Source organism: Cucumis melo, chromosome 6, assembly GCF_025177605.1.
Source record: "Cucumis melo cultivar AY chromosome 6, USDA_Cmelo_AY_1.0, whole genome shotgun sequence".
NCBI classification, from domain to species: domain Eukaryota; kingdom Viridiplantae; phylum Streptophyta; class Magnoliopsida; order Cucurbitales; family Cucurbitaceae; genus Cucumis; species Cucumis melo.
The window spans coordinates 14,821,779-14,843,273 of record NC_066862.1 but is presented as its reverse complement, the minus strand read 5'-3'; the positions used below and the strand labels follow the sequence as shown (position 1 = coordinate 14,843,273).

General features: G+C 30.3%; 1 long non-coding RNA gene across 11 annotated transcripts; it reads left to right on the top strand.

Annotated features, from left to right (window-relative positions):
- The first annotated feature begins 778 nt into the window (after positions 1-778).
- Positions 779-7,057, top strand: LOC103503978 (uncharacterized). Of its 11 annotated transcripts, none has more exons than XR_007821376.1 (11): positions 779-996; positions 1,302-1,433; positions 1,865-2,013; positions 2,518-2,688; positions 3,318-3,631; positions 4,158-4,280; positions 4,973-5,005; positions 5,475-5,561; positions 5,844-5,937; positions 6,637-6,687; positions 6,854-7,057. It is a non-coding gene; the product is annotated as an uncharacterized LOC103503978 (long non-coding RNA). The 11 variants fall into 11 exon arrangements; XR_007821373.1 differs by having other exon boundaries at positions 789-996; positions 1,323-1,415; positions 5,445-5,561; positions 5,834-5,937; XR_007821378.1 differs by having other exon boundaries at positions 789-996; positions 1,323-1,433.
- The last annotated feature ends 14,438 nt before the right edge of the window (positions 7,058-21,495 follow it).

Sequence of the window (21,495 nt, the reverse complement as noted above, 5' to 3'; positions counted from 1 at the left end):
CATTGAAATGTCTTGACGCTATCTCACCGGACCTTGCAAAATGTCGTCCAGTTACTCTATCTTAACATTGTGTGCTACAATATGCAAGAAAATCACAACCATCTCTTCAATGTCCACATATTGAGCGGCTTCCAATCCCCTCTTGTTCTTACATAGTACACAAGATAGCAAAACATCTTCGATTCATTAGAGTACTCTTTTGACAAGCTAGAGCACTTTCTTGAATTAGACGAAAAAAAAATTAAGTTGCCTAATTTGGTCTTAGGTGTGGTGATTGATTTTCTATTCTTCTGTCTCCAAATATCATTATCATGTTGATCATTGGCATCCATTGTTGTGTTGTGCAAATGACAGTAAGCCATTGCAATCAACTTGTGTGGTTCTATGCCCATGCTATTGAGTTCCTAGTACACGAGGCTCTTGAAGTCTTAATATTGTTTGTTTCCTAACATTGGGTTCTCTAACACAACAACAATCTACTTTTATGGTTCAAGTTCTTTTGCTAGTGTGGCATAACTAAGGTTGGTGTAATGTCCCCCTAAATGAACACTACAAGAAAAACCACCTACTATGACAATTGGTTCCATCCCAAATTGAAGGAGGGAAATAATAACTGTTATAAAATGCCAAAAAATGCGTTTTTGGCGGGAAAAGACGGAATTTTTCGGATTTGAAGAATTTATGACAGTTTTTAACTGTCTTGAATCTATGACAGTTTTTAAATGTCATTAAATATAAATTTTCAAATTATAAGTATTTATTTTAAATTACATAAAAAGAAAGAAAAAGAAGAGAGAGGGAATTGGAGTTTTTTCTTCACCATCTACTTCCTCTTCTTCTTCCTTTGCTAGGGCACAACAACAACATTGCAGCATCCCAAATTTCGTGATCCTTCCACTTCTCCTTCAGAACCTCTCTCCTTTGTCGATTCAAGCTCTCCCTCGCTGGTTTTCCTCTCCAAAAATTGTCAGCAACAATGGAGGAACGGATGTTTTGGTTGGTTTCGTTACTCTTTTCTCTCTCTTTTTAGTTTTTTTGTGTGGAGAGGAGAAGACAACGCCCTTTTCTCTCTTTCTCTCTCTGTCTCTCTCTAAAAAACCCACTTACACAATCCTCCGTCAATCCTATATACATAAACTTTTCGTTTTCTTTCTCTGTTTTTCCCTTTTTGTTTTTGTGTTTTTTTTAAGGAAATTGGATGGTGGGTTTTTGATTTGATCCAAATTGCTGCTCTCCAACTGCTCTATTTTGTTGGAAATGGGGATTGGGTAGTGGGTTTTGATGGGATGAGTTCTTAACAGGCGATGGGACGGTGATTTTAGGACCATGTTCCTCTACGATGGAGTACGATTCTGGAATACATATGTCTATGACGGAGGGACACTCCTCTTCCCTTGCACCATCCTTGCGCGAAGGTTCTCTTGCTAATTTCGGTATTGTTTATTTGTTTCCCTTCCGTAGATTACAATTTCTTTTTTATTTTTATTTTTTATGTGGACTTTTGTGTTGTGTATTCGAGTGATCTATTTCGATGTCCAAATGCTCTCTCTGATTGTTTTTATGTAAATTCTAAAGTTGCTCATGTCTTCTCTTGAATTTTTATTTCAATCTGTGTTGTTTGGTTCTGTTTTGCTAGTTTTTTTGTTCGTGTTGGAAGTGTTTCTAATTATTCTAAGGAATATATGGTTTTAATTTGAATGTTCTCATTGTTGTATTATCGTTTAGTCTAACGTTTTTGGCTTAAAATGTAGAAGATGTTAGAAATTATGAAGAACTTTTAATTTCAACCATCGGGTGATAACGTACATGTAAATTAAGCTAACCTTCCATTCTGCTGGTCTTTTCTATATTGGTTTACAAACAGGAGAAAATCAGGAACCAACTTGGAAGGTTAGAGACTGACCTTATTACTTTAAATGAAAAATAAAGTGCTACAATCTCTCAAATTGAGAAATACTATGAGGCAAGACGAGAAACTGATCGAAGACTGGATACTCAATATCAACGTGAGATGTACGTTTTCTATTAGTTTTGTTTGGTGTTTTATCATCTTGCTTAATTCAAATCTAGGAATCAATGTGTCACATACCTTTAGTTAATTTGTCACAAACTCTTTTGTAAAGAAGAGATTAGTATGTCATATATTCTCTATAGTATAGTTATGTTCACCAAGTGATGAAGTTGAAGGTACTTTTATAATTGTAAAATAGAAGTTAATGCATTGAATTCCACCCATGGAACTTTTATGTTTACATTTTTCTTGTGTCTCTCCTATTTTTAACAATGCATCCCCCTGCAGTAGCTGAATTGTATTCAAAAATTCCAACCTTGAAATTGCAATTTTTTTCTTCCCCAGCTTGAACCCAGGTTATAATTTTTTTTAATAATGTTCTAATTAGGTCTTTATGATTCTTTTCTATTCTTAGCCACTTATGAATGAGTCAATGACAGAATGACTATGCAAAAGTCCTCTTTAACATATTTTACTTTGTGCTTATTCTCTATCTCTACTTTTAGTGCTGAAGGCCTTGATAAGTCTTGACAACTGTTCAACAACATAATGAACAAATATCAAAAAGAGAAGAAAGAAAAATTAGAAGTGATGCAGCTTTTGAGGAAGCCAAAAGAAAGGAGAAGACAATTCTATTGGATAAAAAACGTCAAGAAAAGCTTAAAACAGAAGTTGAGGTTTGTTGCCAGCTATTTGAAAATGATGAATGTTTTTTCTTGTTTGTTTGTTTAATTTTATTTCTTCCTTTATTTTTCTATATGTGTGTTTGTCATTTTACTAGTATAGATGACTTCGATGTAAAATTAAGATAATTTTTTGGGTTCTTTGCTTGTACCCAATTCTATTGACATTTTAACTCTATCAACCATCCTTTGCTTCAATTTGAGGATCATTGATCTTAAACAATGATCCACCCTATTTTTACTCTTTGATCAGATAATATCATCAAGGAGTTAATTCCTTCTTCCAATGGTGAAAAACACAAGAAACTACGGGACCTAACTACATAAGAGTGGAACAAACACCCTTTCTAAAAATAAAAAAAAAGGGTCTCCTATGGACAAAAATGTTTATTGCCATTATGTGGAAGTTATGGGATGAATGCTTGGTTGTTCAAAGGCAAAGATAGATACTCTAACGGAATCTGAGATCCATCTTTCCTTTCTATTTTTCGATATAAAGATCCACAATAGATTTAATTTAATTTTTCCCATTTTATACTTCTTTGGATTATATCATCTCATTTAATCAATGAAATTGATATTTTTCAAATTCAAAAACAAAAGTTATGTTTACATTTTTTTAGGTACTTGACAAAAACCAAGTCTACAACTTTGTATTTTCACGTTGCTCTTAAGCCCCCAAAGGATTTTTGCACTTTACTGCATCTCACACATCTAAAAACACATGTGCAAGCAAAAGCCAAAGTTGAGGAAGCAATGAAAGCTGTCATAGAAGCTGAGAGGAGAGCAGCGAAAGAAGCTGCTGAAAACTTAAAAAAAGTTGATATTGTACAAGTGCAAGAAACTATGGTTAGGTCGCTAACTACCAAACTAGTAAACTCAGTTGGCCAACCTAAAGGGACTGCTCCGGATGAAACATTTGTGTCAAAATCACCAGGTGACTTTCAATATGAATATGACAATTTCTTTTCTGTTTTTGTGAATGAAAAATGATATATTTAAAATTTTGTGACTATATATTTCTTTTTCTATTCTATCTGGATGTTTTCATGTTCATTTCTCTTTATCCAGAACGTAGATAACCATATGACTTTTGTGTGGTCTACCAACTTACGTGATATCAGGGTTTCACCTAAGATGGAATTTTCTAGGCCAATCTTATGGCAGATAGCATGGTTCTTTTGTCTCTTCTCATTTGAATTCGAAATATCCTTGTGCGTGGGAGACAATATCCTTGTACAGTCAAAACTGGATTTTTTTAAATTGGACTTTGTTAGTGAATTCACGAGATGTTATTTAAAAGGACCTCAATACAGTCTGAAGTTGGTTCAATAGACACTGATTATGTCTTGTTGATTTTTTGTTCAATAAAGGTGATGGCTGGATGCTTTATTCATGTCAATTTGATTGAGAGCTAGAAACACTTGGTTGTTTTGGCTTTATTCACTTTTTTGCTTTCACAGGAGATAACAGCTCGAGTCTTTATGCCTCTATTTGAGTACCCATCTCAGCGTTGTAGAACAAACCAAACGAAAGGCAACTTAATTCTTCAACTTAGAGCATCCAAATTTCTGAAGTTTCAGGAGGTTTTTCAATTACTTCTTTAAAGGCATTGCTAGAAAAATATTTCCTTTTCTCTTCCGTAGTTTGATTGATATTGGTCCTAATGCATGTCGTTGCATTTGGTTTGCAGGCCAAACTTCAAGAGTTTGGAATATTAATTTTTGTAGGGTCTTAATTTCTGTATCTTATCAACAAAATGTAAAATTTTAATTTGACACCTACTCATTAACTTGTGCAGAGACTGCATTCTGTAAGTTTAGAATGATTTTCATCAGCTCTTCACTGATGAAACTAAAAATTGAAATTCCAAACTAATTAGTCATTACAGATTAGAGGAGACTTACATATTTGTTTGATGGGTGATTCTAGGTTAATCATACTATATCAAACTTTTGTTCACTTGATATTTACCTTTTGCTGTTGTTGCTTATATGCTTTGACGAAAGGGAAATATATATAACTAAGGTCTTAATGTGAATATTGCCTCTACCTACATTTTATTTGTGCTCATGGTTGAAGAATTTTCAATTAAAACTCCCTCTGTAAAATCATTTTCCAAGCAATAATTTTATGTCTTGCTAATTTTTTTTGTTCAATAAAGGTGATGGTTGGAGGCTTTATTCATATCAATTTGATTGAAAGCAAGAAACACTCGGTTCTTTTGGTTACCTTTGTAACTTGTGAATGTCTAATTCTTTTAAGTTTTATCTTTCAGATGTTGAAGAGTTCTATCAACAATGTGATCCTGGTACATGCTTGTATCTCTATTTGCTTCTTCTTATCTTCTAAGCTACAAATTTATTGTAAATGAAGTTTGAGTTGTGTGTTATCGTTATCTGGAATATTAACTTTTGTCTCCATTTAATATTATGTGCATTTAATTTGTCCATTTTTTTCTTGTCTCTTATTTATCACAAGTATTGGATTTTACATTCTTGATCTTAAGTTTAGAACTCCCTTCTTAGATATGTATATCGGTTCTTGCATTGTGAGTTTTTCAAGTTAGATTAGTACATTATGTGTTTGGAGTTTGAAAATATGATGACTGTAGTTTGAACATATGATGGTTGTGTTTTGAGTTTGAAAATATGTAGTTTGATCTTTCTTTTTCAGCTAATCTCTTATTTGCAGCATGAGAATGATAGAAAATGAAACCCCACCCTTTTTGTTTGTTTTTCGATTTTGAGATTAATGCTTTAGGTTACCCTAAAGTGAAGGTTCTTATGGAGAAGATGGATCTTAATTGGAATCGCATGTGATGAACATTGTATCCTGGAAAATACTAATGCCTCTTCTGTCCCAAGGTTATTGCTTCTCTTCTCTGGTTTCTATTTTTTTTTTCATTTTCTTCATTTTTTATCGAGATTGATTGGGGAGTAAATCGTTGTTAATTACATTCTGTCATTTGGAACATAGAAATTTTGCAATGTGGAGGTGTTTCCAGTTTGAGTGTGGTCGAATAGGCCGGCTAACATTATAAAAACAATAATGTGTATTTGTAATATGTCTCTTCAATCGCATATCTTGCAATTAAACATTGAGAATTTTGCTCAGCAAAAATGATTGCTTGGTTTAGATATTTGCAGATGGCAGATTGACATTTAATGGATTAAGCAAAACTGTAAAAAAGTTGGACGGAGTTCAAAGGAAAGTTTGGTTTTGGAGCCTCTTTGTGATGAGGTACTTCTAATTTCTTTCCATTTCGATGACTCATACTCTTGCTTAACACTTTCACATTTCTTGGGTAAGAACTTTAGTCACTTAGCAAAACCAAGGTTTAAAGTACTTGGTAGAGAAATCTCATGAATTTTGTTGATGCCAAACTTTTAAAATAGTTATTGTCATGGCCTTTCCAATGGTCTTGAGTACATTCCAATTTGAATATGTAGGTTGATTTGTTGATTGAAGAAAGTAAGAGATTTAACCAGCTTGTGAGTTTTACGAATCATGTGTTTTTTTTCCTTTTTAGTGTTTGTAAAAGGGAATATTATTGGAGTTTTAGTGCTGTGGCAGAAAGTGGAGAAAATGGGAGAGCAAATAATGTCGAACATAAAAGAGTGTTGTAGATAAAGAAGTGTTGTTGATCTTGAAGTATGTATGTAATTATTGTTGAAGTGTGTTGTTCATAAAAGAGTGTTGTAGATAAAGAAGTGTTGTTGATTTTGAAGTGTGTATGTAATTATTGTTTAAGTGTGTTGTTGATAAAAGAATGTTGTACATAAAGAAGTGTTGTTGATATTGAAGTGTTGTTGATCTTGAAGTATGTATGTAATTATTGTTGAAGTGTGTTGTTGATAAAAAAGTGTTGTAGATAAAGAAGTGTTGTTGATCTTGAAGTGTGTTGTTGATCTTGAAGTGTGTTCTTTTTGGTTTTGCTAGGTTGACAAAGGTCTTAACAAGGCAAAAGGGAATCCTATGGCATTCTATAAGGTATGTACTCAATCATGTTATGGTTGAATAGGCAAACATATTTGAAGTGTGTATGTGTTCTATGTTGTTGAAGTGTGTTGTTCATCATGAAGTGAATGTGATGTGTTTATGTGGGTGAATGTGTTGTCTTGTTGAATTATTTTGTTTCCTTTTCTTTTCTTATTAGGTTTTGCCACAATCCATTGGAGCAATGAAACCATGGATACGCCAATTAGTTGATGTATAGCCTTTTTTATAGGTTTGGTAGGAAATTTTTTTGTTTAAATGTAATTATTTAAAATAGTTTGTTCGTACCAAAAAACATTTGTACTAACAATTAAAGCAATATTAGTAAGTGTTTATTTCTATTAAAGCGTTCACCTTTTTTCCATTTGTTATTGTATTGGTATGTAATGTTATGTGTAATGGCAGGGCGACAACAAATACATAATTCAATAAGAAATAGGGCTTTTGAAAAAAGGGACTAAAAAACACAACTATGACATTTAAATTGAAAATAAAACTGTCATCGAAAAAGTTTTATTGACAGTTAATAAAAGTCATGGTAAGTAAAATGATGACAGTTAAAAAATGTCATAAATGATAAATAATGACATTTAATATCAGTCATAGATTATTAACAATGACAGTTATCTTCCGTCATAAAATGTCAACTATGACAGTTATAATCTGTCTTAAAATATAAACAATGATAGTAATTAACTGTCATCGAATATATAATAATGACAGTTATACTCTGTCATAAAATGTTAAACTGTGATAGTTATTAACTGTCATCGTAGCTAAATAATGACAGTTATATTCAGTCATTAAAAAAAATCTTTAGTGACAGGTATTATGTGTCATTGAAACAACATTTTGTGACAGTTTATACAACTGTCATAAAATACTTTCCATGACTGCCGCATCAATGACTGCAAAAAACTGTCACGAAAACCTTCAATGACAGCATTTAACTGTCATTGTAGGCCCTTTTTCTACTAGTGGAATAACAAAAATGAAATCAAATCTTGATACTCATAATACTAGTATGAATCTAATTACTATTTTTTAAGTTTTAGTAAAAAAATTGTCTTTGTTTTTTAATCATCGAACTCTTTCCTCTATATAATTTAGTAATGAAGTTTGAAAATTTTCTTAATTTAGTTATGAAGTTCGAAAATTTTCTTAATTTAGTTTTGATTTTAGAAAAGACAATTGTGTCTTTTTAAAAAAAAAAAACTTGTGAGACTTTTGATTTTAATTTAGCATTGCTTTTAAAAAAGTACAAGATTATCTTCTTTTACAATTTTTCTTTGAAAACAAAAGTTTTAACATAATGCTTTGTAACAAATTTACCAACATTTCAAGAAGTTAGTAATAAGTTGTTAATTTACCTTTCGTTTTAAAAACCAAAATAACAAAAATCCTTGTAAAAAAATTGTTTTTCTTCTTTAAACTTTTCTGTCATGTTTTGCGGCATGTTGGTTTTTTTATTTTGAAAATTTAAATTTATATGAAATTTAAATTTTATAATTTAATTTTGCTTTTTAAAAATATGTTAAAGCCAATCATTTTTTAAATTCAATTTCGTACAAATTTCATGCATATTTTTTGTATAGCAAGCCAATATCGCATCAACCATAGTTTTTCTTAGGCAAATTTTTTTAAGAAAAAAGTTACCAAACATACTCATCCCATTTGTTTCTAACAAAGAAATTAAAAACGCAAAAGTTCATGTACAAGTGTGGCAAAGAAAAGAGCACATTAAGTAATGGTGAACGTCTAAGTGTGCAAGGCAAGGCAAGATAGACTTTAAAAAAAATAGTCGATGGGATGAGATAAGTGGAACTAATATATAAAATATTGTCGAAAGTCACATTACCTTCTAATAACAATAGAGCTTACTTCATGATAGTTGAAAACAAAGAAAAGTTCACATTAACGAAGCAAAATGCACATAGTCCAAACAAAATATCAAAAAACATGGAAAAACAAAGTGCATTAGTTGATAAGGAAAATAATAATATAAGAAAAAATAAGGTAATAATATATAGAACAAAGTGTATACAAAAATAGATGGAAAATAATTTACCACTCAAAGATAAGGGGGAATGGTATGACCTCAACCTCGATAAAGTAAATTTTAGATACAAAATAGAGAAGTGATGTGTTTAAGAAGAAGAAGTGTTCCATTTATATTAAAACAAAGGGTAATATTAGCAATAAACTTTTAGTTTCAAATCACTCAACTACCGTTAATAAATAAAGAAATAATAATTACTATGTATTGAACAGTAACAACTACCACATATACAAATAAAAATAAGATTTTTAAGTTTAAATCTCTCAACTACCAGAAATAAATATTAGAATTATTCAATACAAATACAACTACCACATATACAAATAAAAATTAGATTTTCAAATTTAAATCTCTCTCAACTATCAAAAGTAAACATAAAAATTATCCGGTGTCAAATCTCTCAAATCATATGTTTTGTCAAATTTAAATTTCTCAAATACCACGTAATTGAAAAAAATAATTAATAAATAATAGAGAAAAATGATATCAATCAAAACAAAATTGTAAAATTAATGTGAGTAAATTTACAATAGATACATAAACAATCCAAATAATTCAATAATAATGTATAAAAGAAGAAAAGACATTAACAAAGAATGTAACTAAAATTTGAGAAGAGAGGATCCTACAAGAAATTAATCATCATTTTTTTACCATTCGTTGAAACAAATCAAGAGAATAAAGAAAGTTCTTCAATCGAAAAGCAACACTAAATTAAGGAAAAAGTAAACCAAAATGTTTTAAAACTTAATCATGAACACCACTGTAAATCATAAAGTTTGATTTACAAAAGTAATAAAAAAGAATTAAAAATTGTTAATAGATTGGTCCAAAAAAAAGTGTATCTTGCAACCAAAACACAAAAGAAAAAAAAAAGAAGAAAGAAAAGGCATTACAAAAGATGCATAAGGGAGGAGATGAAAAGATTAAGGTTTGAATGAGAAAGTAAAGGAAGAGATGAACATATATCCGAAAATTTGATGGAATAAAGAGGAGAGAGACTTTTTCTAATTTTTTATTTTCTATGTGTAAAAAGATAAAGCCCTCCATTTATCCCATTTGTTAAGCTCTTCATTTTAGACCAAGGGCCAAACATGGGGTTGACATTAAATGTCAAGCTTACCTAATTCCAAACCAATGGGCCAAACAATCTCTTAAGATTTTGAAATCATAAAAGAAATAGTTAAGAGCATTCGTGGGTCTGTCATAATGGTAGTGTATCTATCCATTGATTATTAGCTCAAAGATTGTGAAGTTTAAAATGTGCAACTATAACCCAAGTGTCAGTTACAAATCATCATATCATATAAACAATCAAGGTCAGTGGTCGAAGGTATGTCCAAATATGCCTAAATATTCTTCCATCTTCTCTACTGTATAGCTACTCATAAGCACTAGACTAACTTGAGTGTTAGAATGTGTGAGATTAGACTTCACACCCACGCTTACCTTCTTTTGACTTGCAGGTGCCCAGACGAATCTCCCCGTAAAAATAAATTCCACGGTTGATCTATTTTTGGCATCAACAACACTGAATGCTATTTGACAACGATTTTTATTTGACATTGATTCCTAATGACATTGAATGCTATTTGACAGTGGTTGTTATTTGATACAACATGCTAATGATATTTATTTGTTATCTAATTATTGTGTGATTGCTATTTGATATCAATTATTACTAAATATATTGTTGATACACTTTGAAATGTCAGATAAATTGCTGATACACTCTTGTTTTAGTAAGTATTTATTGACTGATGTCTGATGCACTCAAAAATTAGGTCTAATATCATTATTGTTGATATGTCTTAATTTTGTTGAAGTAAAATAACCAACAATGGTGGAAAATTACTTGATTATAGATTTTGAGTTTCTCGCCCTAACCTCTCTTCAGTTTATTCCAACAATATCATTCAAGGGAAACTTACATAAATGTAACAAAACACCAAACTATTTACGACCCGTATAACAAAGCCCATAAACTTAACCATTTTTTAAATATTCTAGGTTTGCCCTTCCATCTTTCTTTTGTGATTCATCTTTCTCCTACTATTTCTTTCATCGTCTTCCTTCTGCAATTTCGTCTTTTCTTTTCTATTTTTTCCTGCAATTTCTTTTCATCATCTTTCTTATTTTTTTAATTATTTATTTACGCCGTTTAATCTTTACATCGTTTTTCTTCTTTTCCTTTTCCTTTTTTTTCCTTTTCCATCGTCTTTCTACTTTTCCTCTTCTTTTTTTTTTTTTGCTACGATTTCTTTCTATCGTCTTTCTTCTTTTCTTTTTTTTACGTTGTGTACAAAAAAATAGCAAAATCTAAAGGATCATGTATAAAGAATCTTGAAAAAAATCATTTAGATTAGAGTAGCCAAATGTAAATGATCGTGTAAAAAAAATAAAAGATTGTGTATAAAGAATCTTGAAAAAAAAATTATTTAGATTGGAGTAGCCAAATGTAAACAATCGTGTAAAAAAAATAAAAGATTCTGTATAAATTGTAGTCATATCTAAATGATCGAGTATAAATTGTAACCATATCTAAACGATTGCGTATAAATTGTAGTCATATCCAAACGATCGCGTATCAAACGATAACCAAATCTAAACGATGGCAAATATATTACATGCAATGACAGCGTGATTGACGGGGCATTTTTTGTATTTTATAAGGTGGGCCTCTGGATTTTTTCTGTTTTTTAAATTGTTCTATATAGTGTAAATATTTTGCCGCGTTTTTATATTTTTGAAAAGATCCCATCATTCTATATAAAAAAGGACCAAAATTGATTGTGTATTAATAAATTGAAAAAAGAAAACCATCGCGAAAACAAAGTCATTAATCCCCTCAAGCTGCATATCACTGAGGAATTTAATTTAGTATCATTTTAGGGTAATTCTAAAAAATATTTGTAAAAATAAGGATTCGTAAAGTATTTGCAAAAATAGTGGTTTTTCTTTTTTCTTTTTTTTTTTTTTCATATTCAATTCATGGTTTGTCTATTAAAAAAAAATCAATAATACATTTCCTTTAAAATACTTTTTGAAAAAGAGTTTAAAATTTAAACATGTACATGTTTGGTTAGATTTTTTTATAAGTGTTTATATGTGAATTTTGTTTGATTTGTCATATACCAAAAATGTTTATATTTAACTCAAATTATTATAAAAGACTACGACTTAATTTTATAAAGAAATTCATATATTTTGATTTTTTAAAAAGAATTATTCTTTGAAATAAATGGTACGATATCTTGAAACTAATTGTTTTAAAATTTTAAAATTAGTAAAGTTAAAATCAAACATTATTTTTTTCGTATTAAATATTTTTAGATAATTTTATTTTAGAAGAAGCATAAGTATCTTGATATTTAACTTCATAATCATAAAAACTACATTTATAATTAATCTCCAACAACAAAACATAATAATAATAATTTTTCTTAAATAATGTAATGTTGAATGAAAAATTCTTTACGCGATATGCAATGATTTGCGACAAGGACCAATCTATACGATTGATAGTTTTGAGAGTTCTACACAATAGAGTTATCGAATTTTGTAAATTATGTGTTATTGATTATGACTATGCGGTAATGCTAGCTTTGCGAGATAACTGTGCGAGATATATCTCATCAAATACGTTGACATCCAACATGGTCAAGCAAGATGAGATATAATAAATGACATATCCTTGTTACATAATTAAAGAATCAAACATTTTATTACCATTTTACATTTAGTTCTCAACATAATCTTTCCATTAACTACAAACGTTTACATAATTAAATCCTCATATTTAATTAACAGCTATTTTGTCTCCTCACTATATAAACTCATTTCATTCCTCATTTTGTAGATTTAGAAAAATAAGAAAAGCTTTCTTTAAAACTTTCTTTATGAGATTCCGAGCAAATAGTGTCTATTTTGAATGTTGAGATTCCAATTACTTTCCAGTGCAAGACTGACTGAAGAGCACGACTGTTTTATTCTAGAAACGACGAGGTATTATAAATTCGTTTGCACAAAGAAGAAAAATCGTAAAACGTCTTAAAGAGAGCAAGATCTGCGACTCAGCCATTTCTTAACCAGTTTCTGTTTTACAGTTTGCGTTTTGACCACCAGGCATCTTGATCAGTTGGAGAGGTAATCAATTGGCGAGGTGATTACTAGGCGACTTTATCAAAGAGATACTAGTATCTTACGCGAGATACAAGGCAAGAAAACACACGTTCTTTCTAGACGTTGAAGCTTCTCAACTTACAACTCTTTCTTAGCGAATTGCAACAACATATAATATCAACTAGACATGAGAAGTTGTGCAATTCAATCACGTTCTTCATTCACCTCCATTTCTATTTACTAGAACTTCAATAGAAATAAAGTAGAAGAGACACAACCAAAATCAAAAAATAAAGCTATAGAAAAAAGTTATATACGTGAATTCATAACCAAAATATAACTACATATAAAAATTATAGAATTGATCCTATCAACAAAAAGGGAAAAAAGGAACTCAACAAAAGCAGTTGGTCTTTTAAGTTTTGGATCTAGTTTTCAGGTAGTCTTTAGTTAATAAATATTATCATTATCAACAAAAAAAAAAAAAAAAAAAAAGTGGGTATTTGGTCAAATAAATTTTGAAACCTAAAAGGTTAAATGAGACAAAACCTAAAACTCAACCATCAAATTGTAAGATTTTGAAACCTAAGATTAAATAGAATTTAAATTCAAAATTTAAGAGTGAAATATAACATTTTAAAATTTAAAAACGAAAGGAAAAGTAGTCGTGAGATATCAAAAGAAACCGTATTTATTTTCTAGCTATTATTCATATTAGTCAATAATCATCGACTAATGAACTCCATTTTTTTTTATTTCACTAATTTGATTAATAATATAATAAGCTAAAAATGGGGAAGTAAATATTTTTGTTTTAACATAAAGGAATAGAATGCAACAATTGAATTGGTCCCCTTTGCTAGTTGAGTCAAATTCGAATGATCCAGTCAACCATAGACTGCCAGATCAGATTGTGAGAGTAAAGGCCGTTGAGAAAAACGAAATGGAGTAATTAGTATGGAAGGCATTTTCATAATACTAACCTAAGATGAAATCTTTTTTGCAAATTCCCAATCAATCACTTCAGAATTCATTTTCTAAAAATATGGTTTTCTTTAATGATTTCTCTAAAATAAATTATTACATAGATCAATTTCTAAAAAATGAATTATTTGAATTTGTCGAATTAACTACAATTTTTTCAAAATAATTTTTTTTCTAAAATTAAATACTTCAAAATCTCAACCAAACAGATTAAATTCCTTTTCTTTTTTCTTTTTTCTTTTTTCTTCTTTTTTTTTCTTTTTTATTCAAGTGAATTGTGTGCTTTTTTCTTCCAATTAATTCGTTTTTTGTTTTAATTTTTGCCATTTTGTTATTTAATTGTCTTTTCTATATTGGATACATTTTTTAATTGCGGTTTTCTCAATAATAATAATAAGTATTTATACTTTATAGAAAAAAAAACACTAAAGATAAAAATCAATTATGCTTGATTTTTGGAGTCAGTTAAAAAATATAATAAAGCGACAAATATATTTACACCGTATAGAACAATTTTGAAAACGGAAAAAAAAAAAAACAAAGGTCTGCAATGAAAAATACCAAAAATGTCTCATCAACAATGTCGTCAACAACGGACGTATATATTTGGTGCACGATCGTTTAACATAATATATTTGGTGCACAATCGTTTAGATTCGGCTATTATTTGGTACACGATCATTTAGATTTGAGTAGTCAAATCTAAATGATTTTTTTCAAGATTTTTTGTACACGATTGTTCAATTTGGTTATACGATCATTTAGATTTAGTACACAATCGTTTAGATTTGATTGTTTAGGTTTGGGTAGTCAAATATAAACAATTTTTTTTAAAGATTCTTTGGTAAAAGATCGTTTAGATTTTGTTACACTATTGTTTACATTTGACTACACAATCGTTTAGATTTGGCTAAACGATTTTTTTCAAGATTCTTTTGTACATGATTGTTTAGATTTTGTTACATTACCATTTAGATTTGGCTAAACAATTTTTCAAGATTCTTTTGTATATGATCGTTTAGATTTGGCTACCTAAATCTAAGCATTTTTTGTTAAGATTCTTTGGTATACGATCGTTTAGATTTTCTATTTTTTCAAGATCTTACATGATTTTGAACAACCAAATAATAATTTGAAAATATAACATATCTTTTATATTTGGTACACAATTTTGAACCAAATAATAGTTTGAAAAAAAAAAGAAAAAGAGAAAGAGAAAAAGATGATAGAAAGAAAAAAAATCTCAAAAGAGAAAGAGAAGAAAGACGATAAAAATGAAGGGTAAACCTAGAATATTAAAAAAAAATGGTCACCACATGGGCTTTTACATTTAGTTATACAGGCCGTAAATATTTTGCCGGTTTGTTATATTTATGAAAATTTTCTTTGATTTTTCTATGAAGTAAATATTTTGTCAATTCTACTATTTTCTATCATTTTCCTTTTTCTATTTTAAGTTTTTTAATCTTTTATGCATTTTTTATAATTTATTTTTATATTTTGTCTTTACAAATTTCAAAATTGGTAAAGGAAATATAGTTGTTTTAAACTACAGCTGGTGACTAAATCAACAAGTTTAAAATAGATAGTTCTTTCTGAAAACCAATAGTAAAATTTGTTTAGTCATCAAAATATCAAACAATAAATATGTAAAAAAATGAAAAGTAAAAGTTAGTTTTACCCTCATTTTACTACAATAAGATTATTTACGATTGAATGGTTACAACTCAAAATAGCCAACTTCCCCTCCAAAGTTTCCACTAACCACATTCCATGATCACCTCTAGCAGCCAACTCCAGCGATCCAAATTTCGGCAAAAGTAAGCCATTCAACAAAATTTGTTTATCATAAAAACTTGTGTTTCTATCACATGCAAATGCACGTGTACTTTTTTTTCTTTTTCTTTTTGTGAAATGTGTGCTTTTTAATAATTTGTATCATATATTATTTACATAAATAAAAATATTAGTTTTTTTATGGTAAAATTTTATAGGGGCATTTTTAAAAATAGCAAAATGTAACGACCCAACTCCTTATACTAAGCCGAGGTCCTTTAATTTACAACTAAATAAAATTTCTTATATAAAAAAATAGAACATAAAACAAATCCTCAAATTACTCATTAAAAACATAATCAAATGTATGTAGAAATAAGTTTAAATAAAAATACTAACTCGGGCTCTATCTAGTTTTAAAAATAAATAAATAAAATAAAATAACTTAAAAAGTGCATCTGATCAAATGACATAAGCAAGAAGCAAACATGATCCCTATGGCTCGCCACGGTCACTTCTTGTCATTCGCCAGCTTCCCTCTGCCCTTACCTCTACCTCTGCCTGTAAAATTAAACAAGAAAGAGTGAGTATAAAAATATACTCAGTAAGAGACCCATTACTAGACCTGCTAGGTGCCTGTTAACGTTCTATTAGAATCCTATAAAGTGGTACTCCTAAACTGGCACTCCTAAACTGGCACGTTCCCAAACACATGCAATCTGTCATCCCATAGGAACATATCTGGTCTTCGGTGAACCCAAAGGAATACCTAGGATAAAATGGTCTTTAGTGTACCAAAAGAAGCACTAAGACCATCGGGCTATGAGTGACCCCGTCGAATCACTCATAATCATGTCTATGTCTATGTCATACTAGACTGGTGATCTCATCGGACTACACAATCATAAAAGGTGGTAATCCCTAGGAACACCCATGCAGATACGACTTTAATAGCTAAAGCTAACAGCACAACCTAACTATAGCATGTAACATAACATACATCATCATAAACATGGCATAAGTATCGATCATATCATTCTTAATCAAACATCGTCATCAAAGACATAACACAGTCATCATCATCAATATACTACCAGTTATAAACATAACATCAGCCATCATCATCAATCATCAATATAATGACAGTCATTATCAATAGCATCAAGTTATTCATTTTAGCTACCATCAATGCATAATCATAAATACATGCGATCTCTTAAATTCAATTCGAAGGTCTAGTAGTAGAATCTCTTACCTAGAGATTAGTTAAAACCAAAATTATTCTAACCGTCACGGTTAAGCTTTCCAACAGTTAAGTCTTAAACAGAAAGGGCAATTTACTAAGTTCGATAATTTCTCGCATTTGACTAAGGATCCAAAAAATCCAGTTAATTTAACTTACCTAAAGTCGAGGTCGAAACCAACTTATCCTTGGTTAGGAAAAAATCCACAGTTCAACTTTAAGATAAAGTCTAACTAAATAAATCCAAAAATTATTTAATTAGAGTCCAAAATTAATATTTGTTGGGTATGCCCAAAACCTCGTCAATCTTACCAAGACTTACCAAAAATAGGTGAAAAGGACCAAAAATAGGCTAGATGACTCAAATGGCTTAGTCAAAGGGGGCTCGGCTCGGTTTGAGGCAAAAAAACAGCTTGCAGATGCAGGGGCGGCTCGGGTAAGGGTCAGCTCGGAGGCTGGGGAAGCGGCTTGTAGCGCAAGGGCGGCTCGGCTAGAGTTGCACGTGGCTCGAATGCTAGCTCGACTCACACGAACGGCTCGGCGACTTCACACAGGCGCCCACGCATGACCCAAACTTCACGTGCATGGCTCACACTGACGAAGATGGCTCACGACTGCTTCCGACGATCGACGAGGCTCGGATTTGACGGAACGACGGAGACGGCCGACGACAAAACGAGGCAGCGGCTAACAGAAGAGATGACACGAAACTCGGAAAGCCGACGACAAATAGACAGAGGAGTGGCTCAGGTCGTTGGCTACGCGATGCGGATCTTGCGCACGGGTTCGGGTAGTGACGGCGACTGACGACAGAGGAAAGTAGCACACGTGAAACGAAATCAAGAAGGCTCAACGGGGCTTGGGACAATGAGGATGAAGGAGATCGGACGGAGACGGAGATACAGTGGCTGATGGACGGAAAAGTAGAGGAGGCGGCGGCGGCGGCTTGCTAGGGTTTTTAGGGTTAGGGTTTCTTCGAGGAAGATGATGAATGGTGATGTTTCCAATGCCTAATTAATTATAATAATAAATTATTATTATTTTTTTTCTTTTTCTTTTTCTTATTTTTCCAATTAAACCAACCAAATCTACTCTCACTTCATTTAAAACCCATCAAATCCCCCTTTTAAAAACAAATATTCTCTCTCTTTCCAATCACATCACTTTATTTTCGCAAAAATATAATAACCTTAAATAATTACATTATCTTTATAATATAATTATTTTATCCTCAATTCACTTAATTATACCCTTAAATAATTATATTATAATCCTTATAATATAATAATATAATTATTTTAACTTCACAATCAATTAATTATACAATCAATGTACAGTTAATCAAATTTCTACAGATACAGCAATTGGATATTTTTCCAAAATATCTAATAAGTTCCAATTCTACCGATCAAATATTTCAATAATTAAATAACACCAAAAAATCCAAAGATTAAACTTAAGATAATTACAAATAAATTACCTTAAATTTGGGACGTTACAATCTTCCCTCCTTTGAGAAACTTTCATCCTCGAAAGTTCTAATCCATGAACACTTTAGGGTACTAGGCTCTCATGTCATTCTCTCTCTACCATGTGGCCTTTTCAGCTCCATGGTTTCGCCAAAGAACTTTGACCAGTGCAATCCCTCTATTACGGAGCATCTTGGTCTCTCTCTTGCCAAAATCTCAACGGGTCGCTCCTCATAGCTCAAGTTCTCATTAATGTGCAACGACTCAAAGTCAACTACATATGTCGGGTTTGTGACATACTTTCTCAGCATAGAGACATGAAATACATTATGAACTGCAGAAAACACTAGAGGCAACACCAAACGGTAAGCTACGGGGCCAATCCGCTCAAGTATCTCAAATGCCCTACAAAACGTGGACTTAGCTTTCCCTTCTTCTCGAACCTCAAAACACCCTTTATAGGTGCTACCTTCAGAAACACCATGTCTCCCACATCAAACTCGAGATCCTTACGTCGTTCATCAGCATAACTCTTCTGTCTGCTTTGTGTTGTTAACATACGAGCTCTAATCTTCTATATGGTTGCATTGGTGGTCTGAACTAACTAAGGGCCTAACATTCTCTGCTCACCAACCTCACACCAATATACAGGAGATCTACAACACCTACCATACAGAGCCTCAAACGGTGTCATGCCAATGGTAGCCTGGTAACTATTATTATAGACGAACTCCATCAAATACAAATGAGAGTCTCAACTCCCTGGAAACTCCAATACACAAGCTCGCAGCATATCTACCAAAATATTGTTCAACCTCTCTGTTTGACCATCAGTCTGAGGATGAAAGGCTATGCTGAAATCTAACCTCGTACCCAAGGCAAGCTGAAGTCCTTTCCAGAACTTTGAAGTGAAACGAGCATCTCTGTTAGAAACGATAGACACAAGTACTCCATGCAATCTCACTATCTCAGTCATATATAATGGTCCCCACTTACTGGCAATGTAAGTGGATTTCCCTGAAATAAAGTGAGCTAACTCCGTGAGCCTGTCCACAACAACTCAGATCACCATATAGTCCTTCAGAGTCCTAGGCAGTCCTATAATGAAGTCCATCGACACACTCTCCCACTTCCATCGACACAAAATATTGAAACTATTTACAAAAAGTAGGAAAATTTATCAAACTCTCTATAGTCCATTTGAAAATGTGGTATATTTTGTAAATAGTTTCATTTTTTGTGTTATTCATAACAATTTTCCAAATTTTTTTTTATATTTGATGAGTATAATTTTGATGTAACAAATTTTGATACTTACTTTCGAAATTTTAAAATATTAGTATAACGTTATAATCATTATGTATGTAAAAAAAAATCATTATAATTACTATAAAAGCAATCAACTCATGATATATTTTGATTATTGGATGAGTTCATTTTACTCCATTTATAGGAATTCTTTTAGTTCATATAAAAGATTTACTAATTATTTTGAATGTCGTAATCTAATATATTCAATAGCATCGTTGTTTGTCAATAAGATTTATCTAATACACTTTACTAATTATTTTGAATGTCATAATTTAATATATACTATATATTTATGATAGCAATATCATGGTAGTTTTAAGAATTAAATATGTAACTTAAGCTCAATTCCTAAAATTAATTATAAGAAATAAATATGTAATTTAAGTCTTTTAGATATCTAGCTCTTCACATTCTTTTCAACTCAACTAATTATTAAAATAGAAATGATATCATTTGTAAATTTAGAAAAATGAAAATAATCACCACTAAATAGAATGTTTGTTAACGTGTACTTTTTATGTTGTTTTTTTTTTTAATTGTTATTCAAATTTTGTTGATGACATTTTTTGTAAACGTTAAAATTAGGGTGAGAAACATAGTCATCCATTTTGTTTTTGGATTGTTACTTTAAGTATAGTATAAATATAGACATATATTTAAACATATAAAACAAATGTTACTTTTGAAATTTTTTGATTAAATATAACTAATGTAAAATAATTAATTTTAAAATAAGTATGCAAAACTTCTCACATTCAACATTTTTTTATGTTATTCGATTTTTACATTCGTGTAAATTAAAGTAATTAAAATTTGAAAATGATATGCTTAATATTGGTAAAAGTAGATCATACAAGATATGAATTAAAATGTAGCTTTTATGGTGGTACTTTAATAGAAGAAAGATTTAGAGAAAAGACCTAGTTTGACTACGATATTTCACAAATATCCTAAAATTAAAAAAAAAAATCTTGATTAAGATTTCTTATATTTTATGAAAATTTTAACTTTGTCATTAACATTAATTATATAGGCATTTCGAAATTAAATAGTATATATTTCCTTATTTACATTATATTGATCATTATTATCTAATTTATATATACTCATTTTTATTTACCATAATACATATATTTTGACATCCAGTAACCGAAGAATATTATATGTTTGTTCTATGATTTCTTATGTATATACCTCTCCTTAATTACAACATAAATTATTAGTGACATATATTTTTAATATTTTTTTTTGCAGGATGGCCAAAATTGCAGTCTACTTCGATGTTTTTTCAATAAATCGAACATTTACATTAGTTTTAGTGTGTCCGAAATAACAGTTAAATGAACATATGTGCTAAGAATTGTACACTAGCCTTAGATTCAAGTTAGGCAGTTCTATTGATATGAACAATATTGATATATTACCTTTACTTATGTCTTATAGAATGTTTTTAAGAAGAATTTGTTAATTTTTGTGTTTTTTACTTTCAATTCTAATGTTTAATATCTGTTAATATACATAATATTATTACATATATATATATATGATAATTTTCGGTTATACTTTCAAATTCAATTCTTTAATTATCCTCTAATTTTCTGAATATTCCATATCTATCAATGATGTTTACATTATTTTCTTTAGTTTTATAGTTGAAAATTTGCATTGCACTATTATATGCGTAATATTATTGCAAATATACTTAACACAAACACTTTATCACATTTTCCATTTTAATATATATCAAATTCTAATGTATAATATCCATCATATACATAATATTATTACATATATATGATATTAAATCCAATGTAACGTATTCATTCCAGTGGTTGAAT